The sequence below is a fragment of the Schistocerca nitens genome, chromosome 8 (assembly GCF_023898315.1).
Source record: "Schistocerca nitens isolate TAMUIC-IGC-003100 chromosome 8, iqSchNite1.1, whole genome shotgun sequence".
NCBI lineage: Eukaryota > Metazoa > Arthropoda > Insecta > Orthoptera > Acrididae > Schistocerca > Schistocerca nitens.
The window spans coordinates 381,590,178-381,616,365 of record NC_064621.1 but is presented as its reverse complement, the minus strand read 5'-3'; the positions used below and the strand labels follow the sequence as shown (position 1 = coordinate 381,616,365).

The 26,188-nt window shown below is 43.4% G+C and overlaps 1 long non-coding RNA gene across 1 annotated transcript in view; it reads right to left on the bottom strand.

Moving 5' to 3' along the window:
- The window catches only part of LOC126198925 (uncharacterized), a 105,348-nt gene that overhangs the window by 63,299 nt on the left and 15,861 nt on the right, over positions 1–26,188 (bottom strand). The window contains exon 2 of the long non-coding RNA XR_007540113.1: positions 5,881–5,970. This is a non-coding gene — a long non-coding RNA (uncharacterized LOC126198925). The remainder of the gene's footprint in view (positions 1–5,880; positions 5,971–26,188) is intronic.

The following is a 26,188-nucleotide window of genomic DNA, read 5'->3' as shown; positions in this document are numbered from 1 at the left end:
AGAACCTACACCTTGATCCGTGGGGTAAACCAAATAACATCGTCTGTCAAAAGATAAAATCTCTAACAATGTTATCAACTTTGAAACGAGCAGACGGCAGTAAGGCAGAAAACTGGCGGCAATTCGCACAGTCACTGATGAACACTCTCTTTCCAGGCTATACTGCAGAGGATGAATTTGATGAACGCAGAGAAATGCGGAACAAAATTAGGGGAGCATAATGTGGAGATGGGACAGTTAAACCATTTTCGGAAGAGGAAGTCATAAAAAAAAATACTGAAACTAAAAAAGGAACAAATAACCTGGCTCTGACGGCATCCTTGCTGAAGTTCCACAAGCCCTTAATTTGCACTTAACCTTACATTTATGCCAACTCTACAACGGGTGTCTATTGCAGGGAAGAATATTAGATACATGGAAGAAACCAAATGTGATATTCTTGGAAAAGTGTGAAGACAAGGTTCCCGAACCTCCAAAGTCCTACACACCGATCTGCCTTCTCTATATCTTAGAGATGGTTCTCGAGAAGCTGCTATGCGTTAGAGTACAGGACGAAAGATTTCTTCAGGGAACGAATTCGCAATAGTATGGTTTCAGAAGCTGGACGTCAACAGCAGACGCTGTAAATGAGACGATAAGAATTGTGAAAAACGATCCACATAAATACGCTGTAGACATAAACAGATATTGCTGGAGTGTCGATCATTTATAGTGGCCATCAGTTTTTGACCGTCTAAGGAACTTGGACTGCACACGAACGTTATACAACTGCTTTAAGGACTATTGTGAAAACAGAGAAGCAACACTGTAGTGCTCAGGAGAGGCCAAATAAAAGAAATTTCAAAAGGCTGCTCACATGAATCCTTAAACGGCCATGTTTTCTGGGATCTAATGCTCGATCCGGTATTATTAGCCATGGCCGTAGTCGGTTCTACGAATTTCTCGATCAAGCTGTAATAGACATTCAATGCCCTGAAGGTAAAAGAGACGTTAGCTCTGGCAAGCACTATGCTCCGGATTCTAGGCGAAACGTCTGACACACTGAGTTCTTGGCTTTTTGACCCTAATCTCACCATGCGTTCATTTTTTGAGATATTTTGTAAGATTCAGTTCACAAATGTCACCGTGGAATACTTCTTCGGTTGACGGGAGCTTTTGGCACTGTGCAATTGAGAGGTCGTAGGAGTGGTAGTATATGGCGATCGCCTGATGAAGCAAGTTGGAAGATGAATGTAACACAGTCCTTCAGTAATTACAAAGGTGGTGTCAAGGAGTAAACGTCTGTTGCTGTTAAAAGGGAATCTTTTGAAAGACCTTGTCACGAAATTAAGCGACAGTTCCATAAGAAGAAGTCCCTCGCCAGATACTTATTCGTCTTCTTGGACGAACGATAAATTATGGTGCACATATTGAAGAAATGAGGAAGAGAACAATCAACACGATGAATAAAATTATTAGTCTAGCCATTTACGGTTATAAGCTGCCAATACAGATAATAAGAACGTGTCATAATGCTATCTTAATTTCTTTTTCTTGTAACATCAGCACAGATGGTTAACAGGGTCCCCCGTGGAATACTTCTTCGGTTGACGGGAGCTTTTGGCACTGTGCAATTGAGACGTTGCAAGCAATACTTGGAATGTGTACTCTCTATCTCTAGATAAGCAAAAAGGCGGCGAAGAAAGAACAATATCATTAAGTGCTGAATTAAATAAGAATAAGGACCAAAAGAAAGTAGCAAATTCAAAATCAGATCCTCCTCCTATGGCAGAACCAATGGGAGGATGCCCAAACAGCGAGGCGCACCTGCGGTTTTTTGCCGAATGTAAAACACAGACTGGGAATGAAGCACCTGAATTCCTCAAAAGGCCTGACACACTTCTTGACTACTCGTGGGCCCTACGCTGTCTACTGGCATTGAATTGATAGAAGACAGGCGTCGGAGTGTGCCTGTGGTGAAGAAGTTACACCAGAACTGGGGATGTCCGCCGTACGCCGATGTTACTGCTAGTGATCGGCAGTAACTCGATAGTAACGGAAAACACGATGTCTTGGAGATACTTGTTGCGAAACAGTATTCAAGAAAGGCTTGTGTACCGCTTTGTCTTATCAACCAAATCCATACTACTGCACTACGAGAGATCGTGACAAAAGATTGAGAAGCGACACAGTCCAGGCACCTGAGATCAAGAACTGCCAACACTTTATGCGCAGCCACCGTAACAACAGCGGAGAGCAACACAGCCGTCGGCCGTGTCTCACCACCCAAGGACCCAGAACCACGGTCACGTGGGCTGGTGAGTGAAAGCGCTCGTTACCGACGACAACGACGGTCTCTTGCGACAGAGAAATCCTTCCCTGCAACCGGAAAGACAACAAACAATGGAAGAAGAAGAAAAAAAAAGGTTCAAATGGCTCTAAGCACTATGGGACTTAACATCTGAGGTCATCACTCCCCTAGACTCACAAACTACTTAAACCTAACTAACCTAAGGACATCACACACATCCATGACCGAGAGAGGATTCGGACGTGCGACCGTAGCAGGCCCGAGGTTCCGGACTGAAGCGCCTAGAAGCGCTCGGCCACAGAGGCCGGCTGGAAGTAGCAGCTGCAACCACAACGTATTTCATGTGCCCAAGGTACCGGCAGGGCATGCCTATGGACTAGGGAGGGATGGAGTGCATTGTGACATTGTGGAATGTGAAAGACAAAAACTGATTATAACAGTAGAAGACATAGACGTGATAGTAGGTGTAGCTTTTATTTACAGTACAAATAGTTATATACACTGTGAATAGTAGCAATAGTAATGGTGATGGGAGCTAATATTGTGTAAGACAAAATTAAGTATTAATGTATAATGCATAATTTGTATGAGAAACAGTACAGGCTGTGTTAAAATTGTAGGCAACATGCTGCAATGAAATGGAATAAACAAATGAATAAACATAAATAAATTTAGCCAAGTATGTTTGTGTATCTCCTGTGATTTTGGTGGCTGGATCTGATATATGTTTAAATTTGTGTTCTAATTGTCTAAATGTTGTTTTTAATTCTCTTGCTTTCTGTCTGCTATAGTAGTCCGTCATTGGTTGTCTTGTCCATTTGATATTACCATTCCATAATTGTTTTTCGTGTTTAATAATCTCATTGCTATTTGAGGTAAAGGCAGTTAATACAGCTATCTGAAGGCTGTACTTGATATTAAATTTAGGAATATTTATTTTTTAACTACTGCTCTTTTATGATGACATGTGGTTACGTGTTTTCGTGTGTGTGTGTGTGTGTGTGTGTGTGTGTGTGTGTGTGTGTGTGCGCCTGGGTGATTTAGTGACAGTAGAGTTTAAATAAGCGGCCCACCACGAAAGGCCCAAAGTTATCAAGCCTATTTTCTTTCATTTCCGTAACAGCCGCAGCACCACTTAAACGTGGGGGACCACTATTCGTCCCTGGAATGTTTTTAACTCCCTTGATGACGTAAGCAGCACGGCAGTGCCCTCCGCCTTCGACCGAAGTCGGACGGGGAATCTACTGAGTTGCAGTAACTACTCACGACCACGACCAGCCATCACCACCTCCAATTCCCCCAAGACTTCAAGTCTGCTTTGGGCCCCACAAGAGATCCTCTGCAAATCTCTTTCGACTGCAATTGAAGCTGAGGTTCGTGCCTAAACGTCTTTTTCGGTAAGAACATTGCTCGTTAAATTCAAGGCTAAACGTTCGAGTCGCTTCCTGGCGAATAATTTTAATCTGTGAGGCATTTCAAAAAATCAACGTAAACTCCGCTGCACAATCGCATGTTCTTTATGAATATACCTGTGTCAGTTACAATTCGTCAAGGACTATTGTGTAGTGGGCGGTGTTTCTTAACGAATTTCCTTAACTTGTCTATAAAACTATAGGATGACTCTATCATCTCTAATCAGTCTATTATGTACCTATTTCTCTAGAGGCTCGTTGACTCTTCGTTTCAGTTTACACCAATTTCTTAACTTCTTCACTGCCTGAATCAAATGATTCTATTTATTGTCTGGTACATTAGATAACCTCATATCTATCTGTTTTATTGACTCTGTGAGTTTTTCTGCTTGGTTTTCCAGCCCTTCATAAAATGGTGCCCATTACTGCTACTACTCCACCGCGATCACTGATCCGAGTCTCTGTGTGAACACCCTCAAAGTGCTTTGGTCTGGGGGACTGATGACCTTCGCTGTTTAGTCCCCCTTAAACATCCCAACAACCAACCAACCTGCTTTGGTCTCTTTGTTGTCAATAAATCCGATATATTTCCGTCATGGGTAGCGAGTCGACCTATCTGCTCTAAGCACTTATCAGAGAAACGTTTTTATGAGTCCTTCTATGAAGTTTTCTCGCGTCCCTCCTTAGGAACTGGTAATTCTCCCAGTCAGTTATGGGATTCGAATGAATCTTCTCTCCTGGCAGATTAAAACTCTGTGCTGAACCCGAAGCTGATCCTTGCATGCCCTTCCTTCCAAACTTCATAGAAGTTCTGCATACTTCGCAGGACTAGGCCTCCTGGAAGAAAGATGCTGTGGACATATGGCATACAGTTTTAATCTGCAAGCAGGTTTCAAAGCAGTACAGAATATGACTGCAGATTTCTTTCTGGTAACAATCCGCTAGGCTTGGCTAAGCTGTTTTTCAGCAGTATAACTGTCCGTGTCTCGGAGCCAGAACCGTGCTACAGTCGTTTGACGAGCACTGTAATGAGTTCTTGGCGACCAAATTCGCCCGATGTAAATCCAGTGGGACCCAATTAATAATCAATTTATCTACTTACTTCCCCTCTTGCTGTACTGTTTTTGATGATGCCGTACCTTGCCTTACTTGTATGAACTGTTTTTTTCCTAAATTAACTAGCATGCCGTTTACCATAAATCAATCATTAATACATTTGAATATTTCATTTAATGCCGATACCGTTGTTGAAGCTGCCCTAGTCATGACCATGATGCTTGCTTCAACAGGAAAGAGCACTATTTTTGCTTCATCAGTCTTAGATGGAAGAGCATTCATATATGACAAGAACACCACCCTGTGGAAAGCCAGTAGTTATTTATCCCCACCCAGAAAAACATTTGTCATGAGAGCTGCATACGCTAAGTAACATGATCTTTGGCTTCCTATTAGTTAAATTTGAAGTGATTTATTTTCTAGTAGTCTCCTTAGATTTGCTGCCGGATCCTAAAATCATCCATAAACATTCATTTATAAAAAATCATTTCTGTTTGCCATTAGCTGTGTATGTTTTATTTATTATTGAACGGTTTCGGTTATTTCAACCCCAAGAGAAATATAACATCTATTGATTTAAAAATGCATGTTTCTCATAAAAAACACTTTTGTATAGCCAATGCAACAATGAAAGACGTGGAATGCGACGTGACCGATTTTGACAATATCTTGAAAAACATAGGTAAATAGCACATGCACTTCTGACGGATAAAAATTGACTTACTTTTAAACACACTGTCAAAATCAAGTTAGGTTGCATTCCACTTTTCGTCATTGTTACATTGGGTATACTAAAGTCTCTTCTGGGAGGCATAAGCATTTGTAAACCAACAACATATAAATTTTCTTCCAGCTGATGATGGTAGAAATAGCCAAAAACGGTCAAGAATAAATATAATATATACAGAAAATGAAACTGCTTTCCTATAAATATCTCACAGTAGTGGTTAGTTAACGACACAAATTTCTAATTACGTAAACTTCAAGTTTCTTTAAAATAATGTTGTCATTTCCACAATAAAATGTCTCAGACGCATAACCAAAAATTCCGGCACGTGAAATCTTCCTGTTCCAGAAATGCGGACCTAGCACATTAAGTTATTTGTCATAGAAGACACTTACCTGCTTCATGATTGATGAACTCGGATCGACCAATACGTGGGTGCGGGAAGAGGCTCGAGGTCTTTTTCAACTTGGATATTCCATTATTGCCTGGAACACAAGAAAGCACTTGATCACTGGTACATACTGTCGCGCTCACACCCCAACTAAGCTGATTCGCCACAATGCACATGGTACGTTAAAATGGTTTCATTTAGCATGTCATCCCCAGGAAATAAGAGGTGTAGCCAAAAGACCAAGAAGTCAGTGATTCAACAGATGAAAGGTTACGCTGATATTTCAGTGAACACTTTGAGCTACTCAGTTAAAAATCATGTTGAAGCATACTGAAAAGTACATACAAAAGTACACACGTGATATTAAGCGCGTGCTCGCACTCTCTCTCACATACACACACACACACACACACACACACACACACACACACACACACACACACACTTTCGAATGCACAGTTTGGTAATCATCTGTATCAGCATAAATAATTTTTTTCAACGTAAATATGTACCAAAATGAGATTACACATTGAAAAAACCAAATTGCAGAAATTTATGCAAGTCTTACTATTTCGCACAGAAAAAAATTACGCGCGTACGCTCAGAGGCGTTGAAAATCTCTCACCTCCTTCCAGTAACACTAACATTCTGATACAAGGTGAACCAGTACTCCACCGACAAACGTTCAGAGATTGTTCAGGTATGCCTTCTTGAGTTAATGATCATTTTCCTTCGAGGGGGACCATAGTCACACAGAATTTTTTGAAAGAAATTTCAGCCATTTGACTGTTAACTGTTCATTTATTTTACACAGTCACGATTTCGGATTTCTCAAGTGCATGCTGAAATGATTTTCGAAGATGACATGTAACAGACAGGTAAGACATATTTCAGCGTTTCAACATCCACTTGAGAATGGCTACAAAGCCGCCATCTTGACTTTGTAAAATAAATTAACGATTAATAGTCAAACTGCGGCAATTTCTTTCAGAAAAAACCACCGTAAGTATTTTGGTATCAGGGACCCACTTTCTCCGGAGGCTTGCTACAGTTTAATAATGTAATTATGATTTATTTCAGGAGCTACGTTACGGAATGAAGAACTGTAGGACGCCGCTTGATAGGTTAGCAGTACACAACACAAAGGAAGCAGCTACTCGGACAGCGGAGTACTTGTGGAGGACAGAAGAGGGTTTTGCTGGATAGGCAGAGAGTGAAGTCAAGCCACGTTCTGAATAAAGGCACTTGGACTGTCAGAATGTTATCAGTAAACTGTCGAAATATTCGTTATAAATTTCCTGAATTTGCTGCTTTCCAGGAAAGTTGTCACGCTCAAATTACTCTCGGAATGGAGACTCGATAAAACCCGAATTAGAAAGCTCTGAAATATTTAGCTAGGCTTGTAACACGAATCGAACAGACAGATTAGATGGCATACGAGAGAGAATGTTCATTGCAGTCGGCAAAAAAATTGTGTCTATCGAGGTCGAAATTGAATCTGACTGTGAAGTTATCTGGAAGCGTATAATAGAACCGGTGAAATCAAGTTAATTGTTGGATGTTTTCACCTGCCAACTGATTCCACTGCAACAGTTTTATAACTAATGGAAGAAAGATGAACGGAAATATCCGGACCATGCAATATTAGTTTGAGGGGACTTTAGTCAGCGAATATAGACTGCGAGGTCAGTGGACTCAGTGCAAGTAGTACAGACGAACAATCTTGTGAAGTACTTTTCAACACTGTCTTCTATAAACTGTCTTGAGCAGCTGGTAGAACAGTTCACACACACAATACAAATATTTTAGACGTTGCAGCTACAAACAAGCCTGACCTTATCGACGGTGTGAATATGGATACAGGGATTAGTGATAATGATATCGTCACAGCGATTATGGCAACTAAAGTTAATAAATCCATGGTTAAAGCTAGGAGAGTATTTACGTAAGATAGAGCGGATAAGTAGCTGTTAGCATCCCAATGTGTGGACATCATTTAGTTCCATTGCGATGGATGTAGAGGAATTATGGGTAAAGTTGAAACACATTGTAAATCCTGCTGTGGAGAATTTGGGCCGAGTAGTGAATTAAGGGTAGAAAAGACCCACAGTTATTTAATAACAAAATTCGTAAAAATGCCGAGGAAACAGAGACTGTTGTACTCTCGGTTTAGAAAAGAATGCGCAAATGACGACAGGCAAAAGCTATTAGAGATTCGTTCGTCCGTAAAAGGAACGATGCGCGAGGCATATGACTACTACCAATGTCACTCCCTAATAGAGTGACTTCTGGTTCTCGTGAAATTGCTAATGAGGTCAAGTATTCTGTCCAGTCTGATGTCGCAACAGAAGATAATAGAAGGAACATTGAAGTTTTAAATTTCTCGTTTACGAAATCTTTCACGAAGGAAGAACATAAAACATACCGTCGTCTGACCGTCGTACAAACTCCCGTATGGAGGACATAGTAATTGGGATTCGTGGTGTGGAGAAGCAACAGAAACAACTGAAAACAAATACGTCACCAGGTCCGGATGGAATTCCAAGTCGGTTTTACAGAGAATACTGTTCGGCCCCTTACTTAGCTTGCATTTATGGCGGATCTCTTGTCCAATGCAAAGTCTCAAGTGACTGAAAAAAAGGGCAGGTGACTCATGTATAGGTTACGTGAAGCGTAAAAGAACGGACCCGCAAAATTACAGACCAATATCCTTAACCTAGGTTTGCTGCAGAATTCTTAAACATATTCTCAGTTCGAAAGTAATAAATTTCCTTGAGACAGAAAAGCTGATGCACTGTTTTAGAAAGCATCTCTCTTGAGGAACCCAGTTGCTCTTTTCCGACGTGATATCCTATATACCATGGATGGAGGGCAACAGGCAGATTCCTTAGTCCTAATTGCCGAAAAGAGTTGGACACGGTGCCCCACCGCAGACTGTTAACGAAGATACGAGCATACGGAATAGGTACCCAGATATGTGACTGACTCGAATACTTCCCAAGTAAGAGACACAGTGCATTGTTTTCGGCGGCGAGTGTTCGCCAGAGACAGGGTTGTCATCGGGAGTGCCCCAGGGAAATGTGATAGACCTACTCTTGTTCCATTTACATGACGAATCACCTAAAATTTGTACTGCAAATATTGTGGAAATGGAAAGTGCTACTAATGTGCTGTTTTCACAGAATGGATTAGTCAGGGGATCGTATTGTTGGCCAATCAACAATATAAAGTGTAATTTTTGTGCAAAAACACTGTTTTTTAAATGGAACAATGCCTATTGGCGTTAATAAACTAAAAGTAGGGTCAATTAGAATGTCAGTTGTGTTTGTTCCAGGATTATAGAACGAGTCGCTTACGAGTTATCGTATTTTGAGAAGTTCCGACAATGACACTTATTCAATATCTGTGGTAGCACCCACTAAAGAACAACACAAGCCCGTACACTAGTTGTGTGGTTCCTGACCAGTAACGAGACAACTGACCATCACAGGTTGTGTTCAAACTGACCACCGGCAGCGGTAGTACTCGCTTCCAGTCTGGTATGGAACGATTGCTGCACAAGTGCTAGCGTTTCCGCACTAGAATCCTGCAAAAACACCACTGACGTTGTAATTTACCCTACTTTCAGTTTGTTAATGTAAACAGACATTGTCCTATTTAAAAAGTGTGTCTCAGTACAAAAGTACACATTCTAAGTATTATTAGAACATACTTATTGGCTAATGATATCATCTCCTGACTACCAATCCGTACCGTGAAAACCGCACAACAACAGCACTTTCCATTTCGGCAATATTTGCGCTGAAGTTTCAGGTGAGCCACTCGATATACGTAAATGATGTGACGGACGGGTGAGCAGCAGTCTGCGGATGTTTGCTGAAGATGCCATGTTGTACGGGAAGGTGGCGTCGTTGAGTGACCGTAGCAAGATACAAGATGATTAGACAAAATTTCTAGTTGCTTTGATTAATGGCAGCTTGCTCTAAATGTAGAAAAAAGTAAATTAATGCAGATGAGTAGGATACGTACTGTTCGTGTACTACTTCACATAGTAACGTCGATGAAATACCTGGGCGAAACTTTGCAAAGCCATATGGAATGGAACGAGCACAAAAGGACTGTAGTAGGGAAGGCGTACGGTCGACCTCGGTTTTACAGGGAGGATTTTAGTAAAGTGTGGTTCATCTGTAAAGGAGATCGAGTATAGAACATCAATGCAATCCATTCTTGAGTACTGGTCGAGTGTTTGGGATCCGCATCAGGTCGAGCTAAAGGAAGACATCGAGGCAACTCAGAGGCGGGCAGCTAGATTTTTTACCGCTAGGTTCTATCAATACGTGAGTATTATGTAGTATCTTCGTAAAAAATTGCGAATTCGTGGAAGGAAGATGGCGTTCTTCTCTCAGGACACTAATGAGAAAATTCATAGAAGCAGTCTTCGAAACTGACTACAGAACGAATCTACTGTACCCAACGTACATTTCGGGTAAGGACCCACGAATACAGAGAAACTAGAGCTCGTGCTTAGGCACACAGGCAGTCGTTTCTCCCTTGCTCTATTCGCTAACGGAACAGGAAAGGAAATGGCTATTAGTTGTACAAGGAACCCTCCACCACGTTCTGGGCGGTGGCTTCTGCAGTGCGCATGCGGATGTAGATGTATTTAGTTTGTTATCCGACTTACCCGTTTCTCTCTGAGAAAATACTTTCAGAACAGGGGAAAAGCCTGTATGTAAATACCGTCGCAGTGAAAAACAGATAGGTAACTATTTGGGGCAAGAAACCAAACGGAATGAAATAACTCTAACGAGCGGCTGGGTCCGTTATACCAAAATATTCAGAATGTGTTCCTCAACAACCTCTGAAAGTTTGTCGGTGAAGTTCTGGTTCACCCTGTATACAGGGTGTCTCTCCTAACAGTTGTCAGGTCTATTTTCATTGGTGTTCCAGCACATACTTGCAACTTACTATTCGCAGTGTGCAGGTGGAATGAGCCCAGGCAAATACTGCTCATCGCGTCTTTCGTGGGACCTCCAGTGCCGATGGAAAACATCGGTTGGTTCCCCGTTACCAACAAAATGGCTTTTTAAAGCGGAATGTTACTTGCTTATTCAATAGAGCGTTCCCAGATTAGTACAGTGCGACATTTGTTTCAACGATATGTATTAACGGGGAGAGTAAAACACGAAGCATAAGAGGCAATCCAGCAGTGACTCAGTAGCGCTGCATGCTTGGCGGCAGCAGTTAGCGAGTGCCAGGGTAGTGCTGTCGCTGCTGCAGTACTGGTTATTCTGTCCCTGTCAACGTGTATCGATAAAATAAATATCGCATTGGACTAAGCTGGGACCGCTCTATCGAACGGGCACGTAAATTTCCGCTTTAAAAATCATTTTGCTTGCAACGGAGAAGAAACCGACGTTTTCCGTCGGCACTGCGCGTCGCATGAAAGATTTTTTCTTTTCTTTATTGTATTTCAATTCCCATCAGGGCGGGCTGGCAGCAGCATATGCGCTGCTCTTCAGCCGAAAGACATAGAAAAAAAACAATAGAAGACATTTAAAAATAACAAAGGAGAGAGTTTGGTGAACATAGATATAAAAAAAGGGGAACATCATGGAAGGCAATAGACGAAAAAACGGAGTGACTGTAAAATGGAGATAAAAAACTGTTTAAAAGTAGCACACACAAAAGGCCACACACTGTGACAATTAAAAGAACACAAGGCACAGTATGACTGGAGTATAAAAGGTATCGACGGATGGCGTAGCACATCACAAACACTGATGGCGAACCTCAAGGCAGTACATAATTAAAATCACACCTCTTGACGCACAGGAGAAACAGCACTAAACACAACAATGATGTGGCACACTGACGATGATCAAAACAGAGGATCTGCCAGGTTCAAGGAGATGAGGGAGACCGGAAGAAGGGAGGGAGGGGAAGAGATGGGGGAGAAGAGTGGGGGGCGCACAGAGGAGGGCCAGGTAGGGAGGGATGTGGGAAGGAAAGAGGCAAGTATGGGGTGCAGGGTCTCAGGGGAGGGGGGGAAGGAGGAAAATCCGCTCTGGGAGAAGGAGGGAAGAGGAAAAAGGGGGCCCTGGGAAGGGTGGAGGGAACAAGGCCAGGTTATAGTTGGAAGGAAGGGTAGATGTCATGGCGAAGTTCGTCATCCGGGAGGGGGAGGCGTTGGAAATTGCCCTGATGAAGGAGATGGAGGGTGTGGAGGTGGAGAGAGGGAGGGATACAGCGATAGAGGTGCGGCAATGGGCAGCGGGTGGCGAGGAAGGAGGAAACCAGAGGGTGGGGGGGATCAAGCCTGCGGACAATGTAAAGGATGGGGAGATGTTGGAGGAACAGGAGGAGGTGGGGGAAGGGGATCAGTTCATACAGGAGCCGTGTGGGGGAACGAAGGAGGATACGGAAGGCAAGGTGGAGTGCATGGCATTCACGGATTTGGAGGGCCTTGTAAAAGCTGGTGGGGGCGGAAATCCAGGCAACGCTGGCATAACAGAGGATAGGACGGATGAGGAATCTGTAGGTGTGGAGGATGGTAGAAGGATGCAATCCCCACGTCCGGCCAGACAGGAGTTTCAGAAGGCGGAGGCGGGAATGGGCTTTCTGCTGGACGGTCTGGAGATGAGGGGTCCAGGTGAGGTATCGGTCGAGGGTGAGGCCAAGGTATTTCAGGGTGGGGATGAGCTGGATGGGACGACCATAAAGGGTGAGGTAGAAATGATGGAGGCGAAAGGAGCGAGTGGTGCGGCCTATGATGATTGCCTGGGTTTTGGAGGGGTTGAGACAGAGGAACCACTGGTTACACCAAGTGGTGAACTGGTTAAGGTGGGTTTGGAAGGTACGTTGAGACCGTTGAAGGGTAGGATAGAGAGCCAGGAAGGAGGTGTCATCAGCATACTGGAGAAGGTGGACTGGTGGGGGTGGCTTGTGCATATCAGCTGTATACAAGAGATAAAGGAGAGGGGAGAGGACAGAACCCTGGGGAACACCAGCCGTGGGATAAAAGATATGGGAGGTGGTGTTGTGGAGGGTGACATAGGAAGGACGGTGCGAGAGGAAGGAAGCGACCAGACGGACAAAATTGATAAGCAGGGCGTAGGTTTGGAGTTTACAGAGGAGACCGGGATGCCAGACACGGTCATAGGCATTTTGGAGGTCAAGGGAAACAAAAACGGCAGAGCGAGGTATGAAAGACGTGACGAGCAGTATTTATTTGGGCTGGGTCCAGCTACGCAATGTAAAAACGAAATTGCAAATGTCTGCTGAAACACCGGGCAAAATGCGCCTGACGCCTCTTAGGAGAGACATCTCGCATACAGGGTGGTCCATTGATAGTGACCGGGCCAAATATCTCACGAAATAAGCGTCAAACGAAAAAACTACAAAGTACGAAACTTGTCTAACTTGAAGGGGGAAACCAGATGGCTCTATGGTTGGCCCGCTAGATGGCGCTGTCATAGGTCAAAAAGATATCAACTGCGTTTCTTAAAATAGGAACCCCCATTTTTTATTATATATGAATTGGACCACTTTTTTCGCTTTCTGATGGATAGCGCTGTAATAGTCACAAACATATGGCTCACAATTTTAGACGCACGGTTGGTAACAGGTAGGTTTTTAAAATTAAAATACAGAACGTAAGTACGTTTAAACATTTTATTTCGGTTGTTCCAGTGTGATACATGTACCTTTATGAACTTATCATTTCTGAGAACGCATGCTGTTACACCGTGATAACCTGTAGATACCACATTAATGCAATAAATGCTCAAAATTATGTCCGTCAATCTCAATGCATTTGGCAATACGTGTAACGACATTCCTCTCAACAGCGAGAGTTCGCCTTCCGTAATGTTCGCACATGCATTGACAATGCGCTGACGCATGTTGTCAGGCGTTGTCGGTGTATCACGATAGCAAATATCCTTCAACTTTCCCCACAGAAGGAAATCCGGCGACGTCAGATCCGGTGAACGTGCGGACCATGGTATGGCGCTTCGCCGACCAATCTACCTGTCATGAAATATGCTATTCAATACCGCTTCAGCCGCACGCGAGCTATGTGCCGGACATCCATCATATTGGAAGTACATCGCCATTCTGTCATGCAGTGAAACATCTTGTAGTAACATCGGTAGAACATTACGTAGGAAATCAACATACATTGCACCATTTAGATTGCCATCGATAAAATGGGGGCCAATTATCCTTCCTCCCATAATGCCGCACCATACATTAACCCGCCAAGGTCGCTGATGTTCCACTTGTCGCAGCCATCGTGGATTTTCCGTTGCCCAATACTGCATATTATGCTGGTTTACGTTACCGCTGTTGGTGAATGACGCTTCGTCGCTAAATAGAACGCGTGCAAAAAATCTGTCATCGTCCCGTAATTTCTCTTGTGGCCAGTGGCAGAACTGTACACGACTTTCAAAGTCGTCCCCATGCAATTCCTGGTGCATAGGAATATGGTACGGGTGCAATCGATGTTGATGTAGCATTCTCAACACCGACGTTTTTGAGATTCCCGATTCTCGCGCAATTTGTCTGCTGCTGATGTGCAGATTAGCCGCCACAGCAGCTAATACACCTACTTGGGCATCATTATTTGTAGCAGGTCGTGGTTGACGTTTCACATGTGGCTGAACACTTCATGTTTCCTTAAATAACGTAACTATCCGGCGAACGGTCCGGTAACTTGTATGATGTCGCCCAGGATACCGAGCAGCATACATAGCACACGCCTGTTGGGCATTTCGATCACAATAGCCATACATCAACACGATATCGACCTTTTCCGCAATTGGTAAACGGTCCATTTTAACACGGGTGTATCACGAAGCAAATACCGTCCGCACTGGCGGAATGTTACGTAATACCACGCAGTTATGCGTCTGTGACTATTACAGCGCCATCTGTCACAAAACGAAAAAAGTAGTCCAACTTCAACATTCATATTTCTTTACGTACTACACGAATATGTAATAAAAATGGAGGTTCCTATTTAAAAAAACGCAGTTGATATCCGTTTGACCTATGGCAGTGCCATCTAGCGGGCCAACCATGGCGCCTTCTGGTTTCCCCCTACAAGCTAGACGAGTTTCGTTCTTTGTAGTTTTTTTTTCGTTTGACGCTTATTTCGTGAGATATTTGGCCCGGTCACTATCAATGGACCACCGTGTATACAGAGTCATCGGAAATAGTTTGCAAAGTTTGTATGGGTATTGCAGGGTAAGCTGCCCTCAGAAATAATTGTGAATAAAAAAAATCGATGCGTTGCACCGCTTTTCAGTTAATTAGCACTGAAGTTAGCCAATCGTACAGTTGCACGCACAAATTCAAGAGGCTCGCCAAATGTGTTCTGGCATTTGGCTTCCTAAAACCGAACAAGGGAGCGATACAAAAATTGGGTGGAAGAGAAAACTGGATTTAGCAGTCAGTCGCAAACCTAATCTCTATTTTTTTCTTTTTTTTTACTCCATAACTATATTACAGATATTGTATAGCTGTCTTCAGTGCGTTTAAATCTAGACATATAGATTCCTCAGGCTTTTGAAAATGTGACATTATGCGACTTTAGGACGTACATGGCCAGTTCAGAATCTGCAAATAAGATGCTGTAAAGTTGAGCCCTCCTATATTCTCGGGAACAGAGTGTTCGACCTCTCTCGGGTTAAACGCACATTTTATCAGACACACCTAAGTAATAATTTTCGAGAAAAAGGATCGCAGTAAAACATCTTGAACACTTTCACTAATAGAGCTGGCTCTTGTTGCTATATTTTTTGAGAACTAATCGTGATGAAACATATAATACTAAATGGATATCGTTACATTTTAAAATTAAATTGGCTCTTGTTCCTAGCTTTTTTGCAATTGGATCACGGTGAAATATATCATACCCAATATGATGATGTTCATTTGTTAATGGAGTATTAAAATAGTTTTACTTACATAGGTAAATGTCAAAATGAATCTCTTATTGTTTTACTAATGTTCTATAGAAGTGTCCTGCCATTTAAGAGGTTGTCAGTGTATGCTGTAAGAACTGATATACTCATTCTGCTTCTGACGGGGGTCCTCAAAATGTTATTTGTCTATTTCGACATTAATGTAGAAAAGGCTTATTTTCGGTGTTACAAAGGAGTCGCTTTTATGTTAAAAGTGCCATTTTCGCACCGAATCGTTATCTGTACCTATAATATATCAGTAACGGATGTAGAATTCGTCAAAAGTGATGGTGAACCAATAGGAGCCTTGCACCCCTACACAGAAAGACTAAATTTGCCTCGCGTTACAGTCGGGAAAGGAATTTTAAGCCTCTAGCGGAACACCGAAATATTATGGATCAATGGGTTGTGCCTTGTGGAACGCAAAGCGAGGCCGACCTCGTTCCATTAAGGTCAGCATTTGTTGCGAAACTTGAGCACGCCAGAGCTTCGCAACGTTCTTTGTTTCTGGCAACGAGATGTGGCTGGAACACAAAGGGCGCTGCAGTCGAAAGATTGCTGGTGCGCTTTCAGCGTTACTTTAGCCCTGTAGTTTACATCGCCTTGGGGATTATTGCTATGAATTCGCTACTTGTAACGTTTCTGCTGTGCACGTCTTCAACCAGCATCAGTAGCACTCTTGAGAGAAATATCGGCACTCGCCGTTGAAAACTGATGATGTCCATTAGGAAGCATGTTGCAGATTTATCAACACGATCGTACACTGATTGTTCTGTGCGCCACCGTGGGAAATTTATCTGCTCGAAACGCTCTCCGTTTGCCTGTGAATTTCCTGAATTCGTCAGGAGTTTTGCGCGTAACGCATGTTTGAAACTATTGCATCGCCGTTTATCAGCTTTATAAGTTATCCACGTGACTGCAGGATTGTCTGCCAGAACATTAATATGTACAGGACTGCTTGGTCGCAACACTGCCTCCCTCATAACGCAAGATCAGACGTCCAACGATATGTGGAACTCTTCGTATTCCCCAGATCTCGAACTCGACCATTTGTGTTTAACGATTTTTGTTACGCCTGAGACGTGTCTGGTAGACGGTAAGTGCTCCTTGAAGAAGCAGATAATTTCCTATCTGTCAGTGTGATGGACTTATGCTTCTCACAATACTGGGGGAATCATTTATGTCTACAGGTGTATGGTGACGACGATCCCGCATATTGGGGGTGGAAAAAAATGTGGGAACACCAGAAACGTAACACATTACTATGTTACTATGGTGTAGGAAAACCGTTGGCATTCAAAACAGCTACCAGTGGTCTCGGGGTAGATAAATACAGGCCCTATATGCTTTTCAAAGTAATCTTATATCATTCTTCCTGCATAATTTCAGGTAATGAAAATGGAAGTGGATAGCGATCACGAACACTTCTCTCCAAAATTAATCACAAAGGCTGAATGAAACTGAGAAATGGTGAATGTGGTGGCCGCACAAAATCAGTCTTGGACGATGTGAGCTGTGCGAACCGGGGTACTGTGGTTTTGGAACACTACGTCACCACTGGAAAACAAATTTTGTACCACGCAATGAACCTGATAAGTCAAAATGATCACAAAAGGCTTGGCATTAATGTGACCTTGCAGAGAACCCATGGGGCCCATGGAATACCACAATATGGCTGCCCAAATCATCAGGAAACCACCGCCATTTTTCACTCTTGGGACGTAAACTCGGGCAGAACTTGGAAAGGGGGTGAAACGAGTCTTATCCGACCAAATAACTTTCTTCCATTACTCTATAATCCAGGTTTTACGGGTTCGGCACCACCATTTTCAGTTACGGGAATTTGTATCACTGACATGTAGTTGTGGAATTCCAGTTCGCCCTGCAATTATCTGCTTTTGGACCTCCCTTCGCGTTGTTTTCGTGCTGACAGGGTTCGCAAGTGTGACATTCGGTTCTGCAGCGACTTTTGTAACTCTGTTCTTCTTAATTTGTGTCACAGTCCTGTTCAATGACCGTCCGTCACGGTCACTCTGCACGCAATTTCATCCGCGATGTAACGTAGCGGTTGACGTTTTCTCACTTTTCTTACGTGCTGTAAGTCTTCGATACGGTGTCTTTTTAAAACACCGAACACTTCGACTACCTTTTTTACGGAAGCACACACAATACGAGCACCGAGAATTTGCCCCCTTCCGACTTGGGTTCGCCATGATGCACTCAATACACAGAACACTATTCTGACCACGGCTGACACATGCAATGTACTGAGGAGATTGCACCGGAGCCGCTCGTAGTCAAGTACAACGGCGCCACGTGTATGCCTGGCTAGCATCTGAATTTATGTTCAAGGATTTCTCGCGTTGCTTCCGTATTTTTGTCCAACCATTGCATTTCCACCACTGGTGAATCGAACAGGCAAGAATTATTTTATTTGTAATATAATGGTAAGTGTAATTTATTGTGGTTTGTACAGTAAGCTGTAGAAAATTCGTAATGGTGTGTGTGTGCAGATAAATGCTAAAAATAAGTTTATCTAAACATTAGTGCGAACATCATTTAATAAGCAGCAGACAAATCGAATTACATAATGATTTTGTATTTTCATTCGAATTGATACAAATCTTGTAGAATGGTGTGTTGTAACTTGCATTTATCTTCTTTCTTCCTTAGTGATACTGTAACGTGCAAGAACTTAAACGATGGAGTATGTTCCTTACGTAGGCCGCAGTGCGTTGTGACTACGTAGGCAATTGTAGTGTTCTCTAAGTACGAGATACTTCACGTTTTCATGTAAGAGCCACATTCTTCTTTTTGTATGACAGCTTAATGGATTTGAGGGATTTTATGAGTTCACAAAGTGAGAAATTCTTTTGCGTTTCTGAAAACTACGCACTATGCCATTCTACGTCGGCATTTATTGCCAATAAAACTATCGGGGTGTAGCTACTATACAGCTAATCATAAGGGCAATTGATATTTTAAAAGCCTACCACTCTCAGCGACGAGATTTTGCTAGCTCTACTATTACCTGCACCCGAACATTTTTTTTATCTCAATTGCCACACTTCGAACTACGTAAATGCTACATTGGAAAACAAGTCTGTATCTTTAGTAGTGTTTTGCGTCTGGTTCATTAGTTAATGTCGGCATGTCGAATGCCGAGGGGTACTGAGAGATATGAGAGTTAATGTTATACCAGGTTGCCTTACAGGAAGGTTACTTGCTGCTAGTCTAAGGTACGAGATTAGCGCACTGTCCTCCCAGCAGTTAATGTTGGTCTGTGCTAACTAGGTTGCTGTTCTTCTCCTTTAGGTGGCTTCTGAATTGTATACATGTTGTTTTTTTCTGGATTTTCTGTGAAAGTAGGTTCTTTGGTGAGATAGGAAATCGAACTGGGATCTTCCATTTGACAACCACGCTAATTGCTCCGCTATAAAGGATAAGAAAGGATTTTGATGAACGTCGTTTAGGGAATGATTTCACGAATTAGACAGGTCTTGCGGAGCTCGGCAAATTCTTTTCGAAGATAATCGAAATGATACTGTGCGATTTGTAGCATTTCTGAATTGTAAATGTAAAGCGTGTCAGTGTCATCGTTGGGAAACACCTCATGTAAGTAAGGGATGAGATAGCCCCATCCATCCTAAAGGATGATACGGGAAGACTAGCTATGTAGCGTCGTCTTGACGTGGCAATAGTTTTTCTACGTCCAGGCAGCTCTAAATGTTGCAGCAGAAGTTGGTTTTCGACAATACATGTTATATATCTGAATTTTTATCTAGTTTTCTACACGGAACAGAATATTTTGATAACTTCATCTCATTTTTTTCTGCGAATACTTCTTTGTTCATACCCAAGTACATCACTATACAGTAGAAGGGAGCCAGGAGTTGAGATTAGAGTGGTACAGGGTAGTAGCCTATTCCCCATGTCATTTAGTCTTTTATACAGAACAGTAAAGGTAGGAAAGTAAGAATTTGAAAAAAAAAGTTTTGTGGATAATAAAGCAAAAGAACTGATGACAGTGGATGTATTAGAAATAGTAAAATGTAGGACGAGAAAGAAAATGTTTTCTGAACAAAAATGTCTAAACATTCAACAGAAAGTTAAGTACTGCGAAGTTTTCCTGAAAATATTTTCTGCAGTGAAACCTTGATGAAAGTGAATCGGGGAAAATCAGCAGAGACAACAGGAAATAAATTTTTGAAACGTGATATTGCAGAAGAACGCTGAACATTAAATGTCCAGACCGAGTTACTATTGAAAACTTACTGAATCATGTGGGTGCGGAAGGTGTTACGCACGATTTTACTAAGAGAAGCAACAGGTTGATAGGACACGATCTGAGGCGTCAAGGAATTGTTAATTTGATAACGAAAGAAAGTCTTTGGGTGGAGGGGGGAGGGAAGGCAGATAAAAATTACGGAGGAAGACTAAGACTTGAGCACTGTAAGTAGGTGTAGTTGTGTATGTTATGGATGTAGTTATGAAAAGATGAAGAGATACATTGGTGTGTATAAATGTATCAAACCACTCTTCGGACAGAAAGAAACAATGTAGACATCATCGGCATTCACGTAAATGACTAAAGTTGCAGTTCTTTGTGACAGGTAGAATGGCTACCATACTCTAGTAGTGTTGTCGTGTTTAGTGCTTTTGTCAGGCCTGGTATAGTATATGAGCGGCATAACCAGCGTTAGATTTTGAGGGCTCGCTGAGAAGCATATAGAGATGCTGAAAACTCATGTGTGACAGCTGTCCAGTCTCTTAACATCAGAAGCGACTTGCTGATACAAATAGTGTCACCATGTTTACTGTTACCACATAACTTGGGCAGCAGAAAGGCAACGCACTGTGTTGTGAGTGACTTGATTGTACACATGGAAGCCGTGGCTCTGTTGCAACTTAAGAGACAGGAATTAATGCCTCGGCAAAACAAGGATGAGCCAAGCACATGTAGATACGAATTCTTCCAAAGGGAAGTATGTAGTATGACAGGCACCAGGTTCAAGGGGGGGAGCGGGCTATGCCAGTTTATACGCTCATATTCATAAAAAACACAACACCTTGAACGACTAGAGATAGGACGTTCATACTCACAGAGAATGTACATTAATATGTTCCGCAGAAATGAGTAGCATTTGAGACATGTCGGTTCGCGGGTTCGAGGTCAACATCGATATCACGGTAAAACAGTGAGTTTGAAAGAGGGCGCAACATTGACTTTAGAGAATATGACGCATCCATCTCGGAAACTGCTGCTCGTGTGGGATGAAACGTTTCGGCAGCGCAACGGGTGTGAGAAGAATGGTTCATGGAAGGCCGTAGAACACGACGAGATGCATGGGATCGCATCACCCAGAGGACCCCCGAAAAGACCGACACCCCAAACAGCACTGGATGACAGATCTGCGTCCTCTGGTGCAACAGTGGGACAGTGTAACACATTATACACTATCAGAGGTTTCAGTCCGCAACCGTTTATTACGGCATGGGTTACGTGCAAATCGTCCACTTCTCCGTCTACCTTTGATGAACGTGCAGAAACATGCTTGATGGGAATGTTGTATCGAACAACGTCACTGCGGACAGGAATGGCACGAGATACTGTCTTCGGACGAATCCACCTTCTGTTTGTTTGAAAACAATGGCCACATTTTGCTTCGCCGCAGACGTGGGGACCGGCATCACAGTGACTGCATTCGGACAAGACATACACCGCCAGCTCATGGCCTTACGGTGTGGGGTGCTATTAGGTACAACCAGAAATTGCAGCTGGTGCGTGTTCATGGCCCTGTGACCAGTGTGACATACGTGAGTGACATACTGTGACATGCACGACACCTCAGAAGCCATTCTTGGTGTGACAGAATGTCAGCCTTACGTCCTGGCCCGTCATATCACCAGACTTGTCTCCAATCGAAAAAGTGTGGGACATAGTGAAACGGTGGGTGAAGCACTGTGACGCATTGTCAACCACCACATATGAAGTTTGGAACAAGGTGAATGCAGCATGGATGGCTATACCAGAGGACGCCATTCGCGCCTTATACGCGTCGATACCATCAAGCTTGCAACACGTTACTGAAGCCGATGGCGGACCCTGTGCCTACTATACAACAGGATACATGCTGAACGGAGGTGACAATTTCTGCAGAACTTAGTAATGTACATGTCCTGTTAATATTAACATCCTATCTCTAGCCGCTCAAGGTATTCTGTTTTTTTTTTTCTGAACGTGAGTGTAAGTCTAAATGGAACAATCAGCCACCGCCCCTGGACTCTACCCTTGCCAGCTGCGACTCCTGCTCGCATTGAGTCCAATCCTGCTCTATCAGCACTCACAAAACCGTGGGACATCTGCAGATCTCTTTCACCCACTACTGACTTCCTACTCTGGTGGTCTACAGTCGGAGATAGGGACCGTACAGTCGCTCAGCCACCATCGCCTGCGTAGGTAAACTCCTCGGTGTCCGACTCCGCTTGTGTGCGATTGCTGTCTTCGGGTGCCGCCTGCTAGGCGGAGTCAGCGTCCTTGCTGAGTCGCTGCCATTATCACTCCACTGGTCGAGCGACGCCGTGCATGGCCAGGGAAAGCAAGCCCCTCACTGAACGCAACACCTTCCCGCCGACTGTGTACAATTTGCGCATTCGAGGCACTGGCTTCTCCGAGGATCGTCATGACTGCTGTAATTTTCTGTGGCAATAAATGAATGTTTTAAGAATGCTGTTCTCGTGATAAGACGTGGGATGACAACCACTCACTGCTCTACAGTTGCCCTGCCCGAGTGCTGAACTCCTGGCTTCCTGACCTCCGACAGCCCGCTTCCAACAGCCACACTGATGTCCAGCTATGCCCAGTTCACCAGGGGCCTCATTCTGTGCCTCCATTTGGCCTGCTCGTCGAATCGTGCAATATTCATATTTCTGGGGCATTCGGATGTGACAGTGGCCCGATGTTGGACTGCATGAGAACGTGAGGGTAGGCATGCCCGCATCTAATATCTGGTAGTCATCGTCTGGCCATCCCAAGGGAGGATAGCCGTATTGTGTACCAAGGACATCTTGACCCCTTCACATCTCTACGATCTGAGAACAAGTAAAGATTCCCTGCAGCATTGTGTGTCATTCCTCGGTATTGGTTGGAGAATAGCAGTTGCCGGACTAGGGGAACTACCGTCTCATGTGTATGCTGCCACACAACAACACAAAGGAATGCGTTTGGAATGGTGCCGTTACTCGAAAGTACTGCGGACGAATGACTTCGCATTGTGCTCAGCGATGAATCGCACTTCTGCACTACTCCAGATGACTATCGTCAGCGAGAGTGGTGGCGACATGGGCAGAGGTTCCATTCTTCCAATGTTTTGGAGAGGCACAGGGTGGTTCCTCCTGGCGTCATTGTGTGGGGAGCCATCAGTTATGACTTCAGATCATAAGTGTAGTGATTAAGGAAACTCACATCACAAACATCCTACACCCTCATATGTTACCTTTCATGCGACAGAATGATGGAGCCGATTTCCAATAGAACAATGCTGTTCCACTCATGGTACGTGACTATGAACTGATGCTGGCATTACTTTGGCCAGTAAGATCCCCAGGTCTCTCCCCTATAGAACACGTATGGGACCAGCTGTGCCATTGCCAGTGTCCAGATACTAACAACAGTAGTGGGCCAGTTTGCCTCAGGTGAGGACACAACGGTTTTAAGACTTTCTAATCGAATTGGTGCATGCGGTCAGGAGAGACGGATTGCAATGTAGGACTGGTAAGTGGGTTCATAATGGCAAGTTATTTGTAAATTTCACTCGATTTTGTAATCACATACCCTATAAAACCATAAAAATTCGTTGCCTCCTCCCAACAGGTTGCTTAACTTTTGTCGTCAGACAGTGTAGGTGAGAAATATTTCCTGCTTGGAACTTATATGTGTTTCAAAAATAACAAAGAACACTGGATTTGATCCATAATATCTGTCTGGTTTGCACTTTTATTGTAAGCAGACAATAGTTCATTGATAAATCCGCATACACGAAATTTAGATCGATGTTTGCTTGGGGAAGTCTCTGACGTATTAGAGGAAGTCAGGTTGCAGATTGTAGTTTTAGCAACGTTGAACGTGCCACAACCGACTGGAGGGGCAGTAGTAATGACTACTCTCACTGAAAGAGTCGATTATGGCTGTGGTGTGGTCTTGGTGTGGAGAAGAATCGTAATGAATGAGCGTGCTGTGCTTCACATTTTACTTACTGATTGGAGGAATGCTGTCATCAGTGATACGAACTGTTCTGCAGTAACACACGCGAACTTCCAGAGCTGCAGATTATCCAATCTCCTTTTCGAGTCGGTGTGATAGATGTTTATCTCGGAAACGAAGTTACCCACCCATCGAGTACCCAGCAATGTCTTCGGGTCTGAATGAGTCGCTGGGGCCGAGAAACACTACATCGTATTTTTCTGATTCATATACTAACAGATACATGCAATATAGGTAGTCATAATATTTTAAATATCACCTCGAAAAAATAGTTATGTAATTAATTTTTGTTTATTTGCAGGTAAATATCTGCAGTTCTGGGGCATACACAGCACACTGCAGGAGGAGCCAGAATCGTCTAGCCAACAGATAAACTACTGTATCACGAGGTAATTCGTTTTCGGCATATCGAGGGGAAGAACGCCTCAAAAATCAGTGCTGAGTGAGTAGAAGTGTACAGCAGCAATAAGCCACCATACGCCCAATGGTTTGGTCCTACAGACGAATACAGTGTGGCCATCAAGTTTGAATGACGGAATAGGAAGTGAAATGGAGAGTATGGCAAGCATGCTGGAAGCCTAGTGTACCACAGTCGAGGCGGTAGTGGAAAAAGGGTTAGTTTTGAACAGAAAATTTTGCAGCTGTTTCAGGCAAATCTCCTAGATTACGTCTTTAGGCGTCTAAATGTTGTGGAGGGTTGCGTATCAGGAGCAAAGCAAGCATTAGAAACATGGGGATTCAGCACCTTAGAAAAAGCTAAAGACCCGACCATCATCGTGCGATGTTAAGGTGAGTGCTTTTTGGGGCTGAGAGTAAGGGGTAACGGTCACAGGACCATCCTGCCGAAATGTCTATGAGGTTACATTGGGCTGTCATTACGAAGCATTGCAGACAGCCGTCCAGTGGTTGCTCTTTAACAATGTATCAGCTCATGTTGCTGCTTTGGGCTATAAATGCTGGTCCCCCTCCTCCTTCCACCCCGCATATTCTCCTGGCATGGCAACCAGTGACTTAGGGACTTCTTCTACTGTCCTCAGATGAGCAAACTCGGATGAGCAAACCATTCCGTGCAGCAGACGTCTCCAGACCAACGATGAGATGGTGATTTTCCTGAGAAGTCATCATTTAGAGCTCTACAACAAAAATCTAGGCAAGACATACAACTTTAGGAATTTGTGTCACATGTGCTTATTTAGAGAAAGACTAGCAGTTCTGTCAGCACCCAGTTTGATATTAGCAGCATGATTTTTCGAGTTCATAATCAAAACTTTAAAAGTACCCCTCATAGACACTCTAGGCCTTGGTATTTTAGTTTACAACTATAAGATTACTCTGCAGGTCACAATTAAGTGCCTGGTAGAGGGTTCATCGAATTATCTTTGAGTTGCTCTACCGCTCCTCTGACGAACAGCGCGGGGGAAAACTAACACTTAAATGTTTCCTTGCGAGCTCTGATTTCTCTTATTTTATTATGATGATCATTTCTCCCTACGTAGATGAGCTTCAACAAAACAGTTTCTCACTCTGAGGAAAAAGTTGGTGACTGAAATTTCATGGAAAGGTTCTACCGCAGCGAAAAACGCCTTTGATTTAATGACTGCCACCCCAGTTTGTGTAACACACTCGTGACACACTCTCCCTTATTTCGCGATGATAAAACAAGCTGCCATTCTTTGAGCTTTTTCGATGTTCTCCGTCAGTCCTATCTGATGAGTGTTCCACACCACACAGTACTCCAGAACCGCGCAGTCAACCGTACTGTAAGCAGTCTCTTTAGTAAATCTGCCACATTTTTTGTGTTCTGCCAATAAAGTACAGTCTTTAGTTTGCTTTCCCCACAACATTATTTATGTGATCGGTCCAATTTAAACTATTTTGAGACTTATTATTCCGAGATATACTGTTGCAGGAACAAACGAAAAGTAGCTGCGACCCCCAGGATACGACCAAGATCTGGAGAAGGTTTTTCAAGGTAGTCAGGAAAATGCTTGAACCCTATCCCAGTTTCCCAGTTGAGGACCCCGTGTCCCAACCCCAGTTCGGATCTGCCTAAAAATATCCGGGATCTACGATGTCCGAGA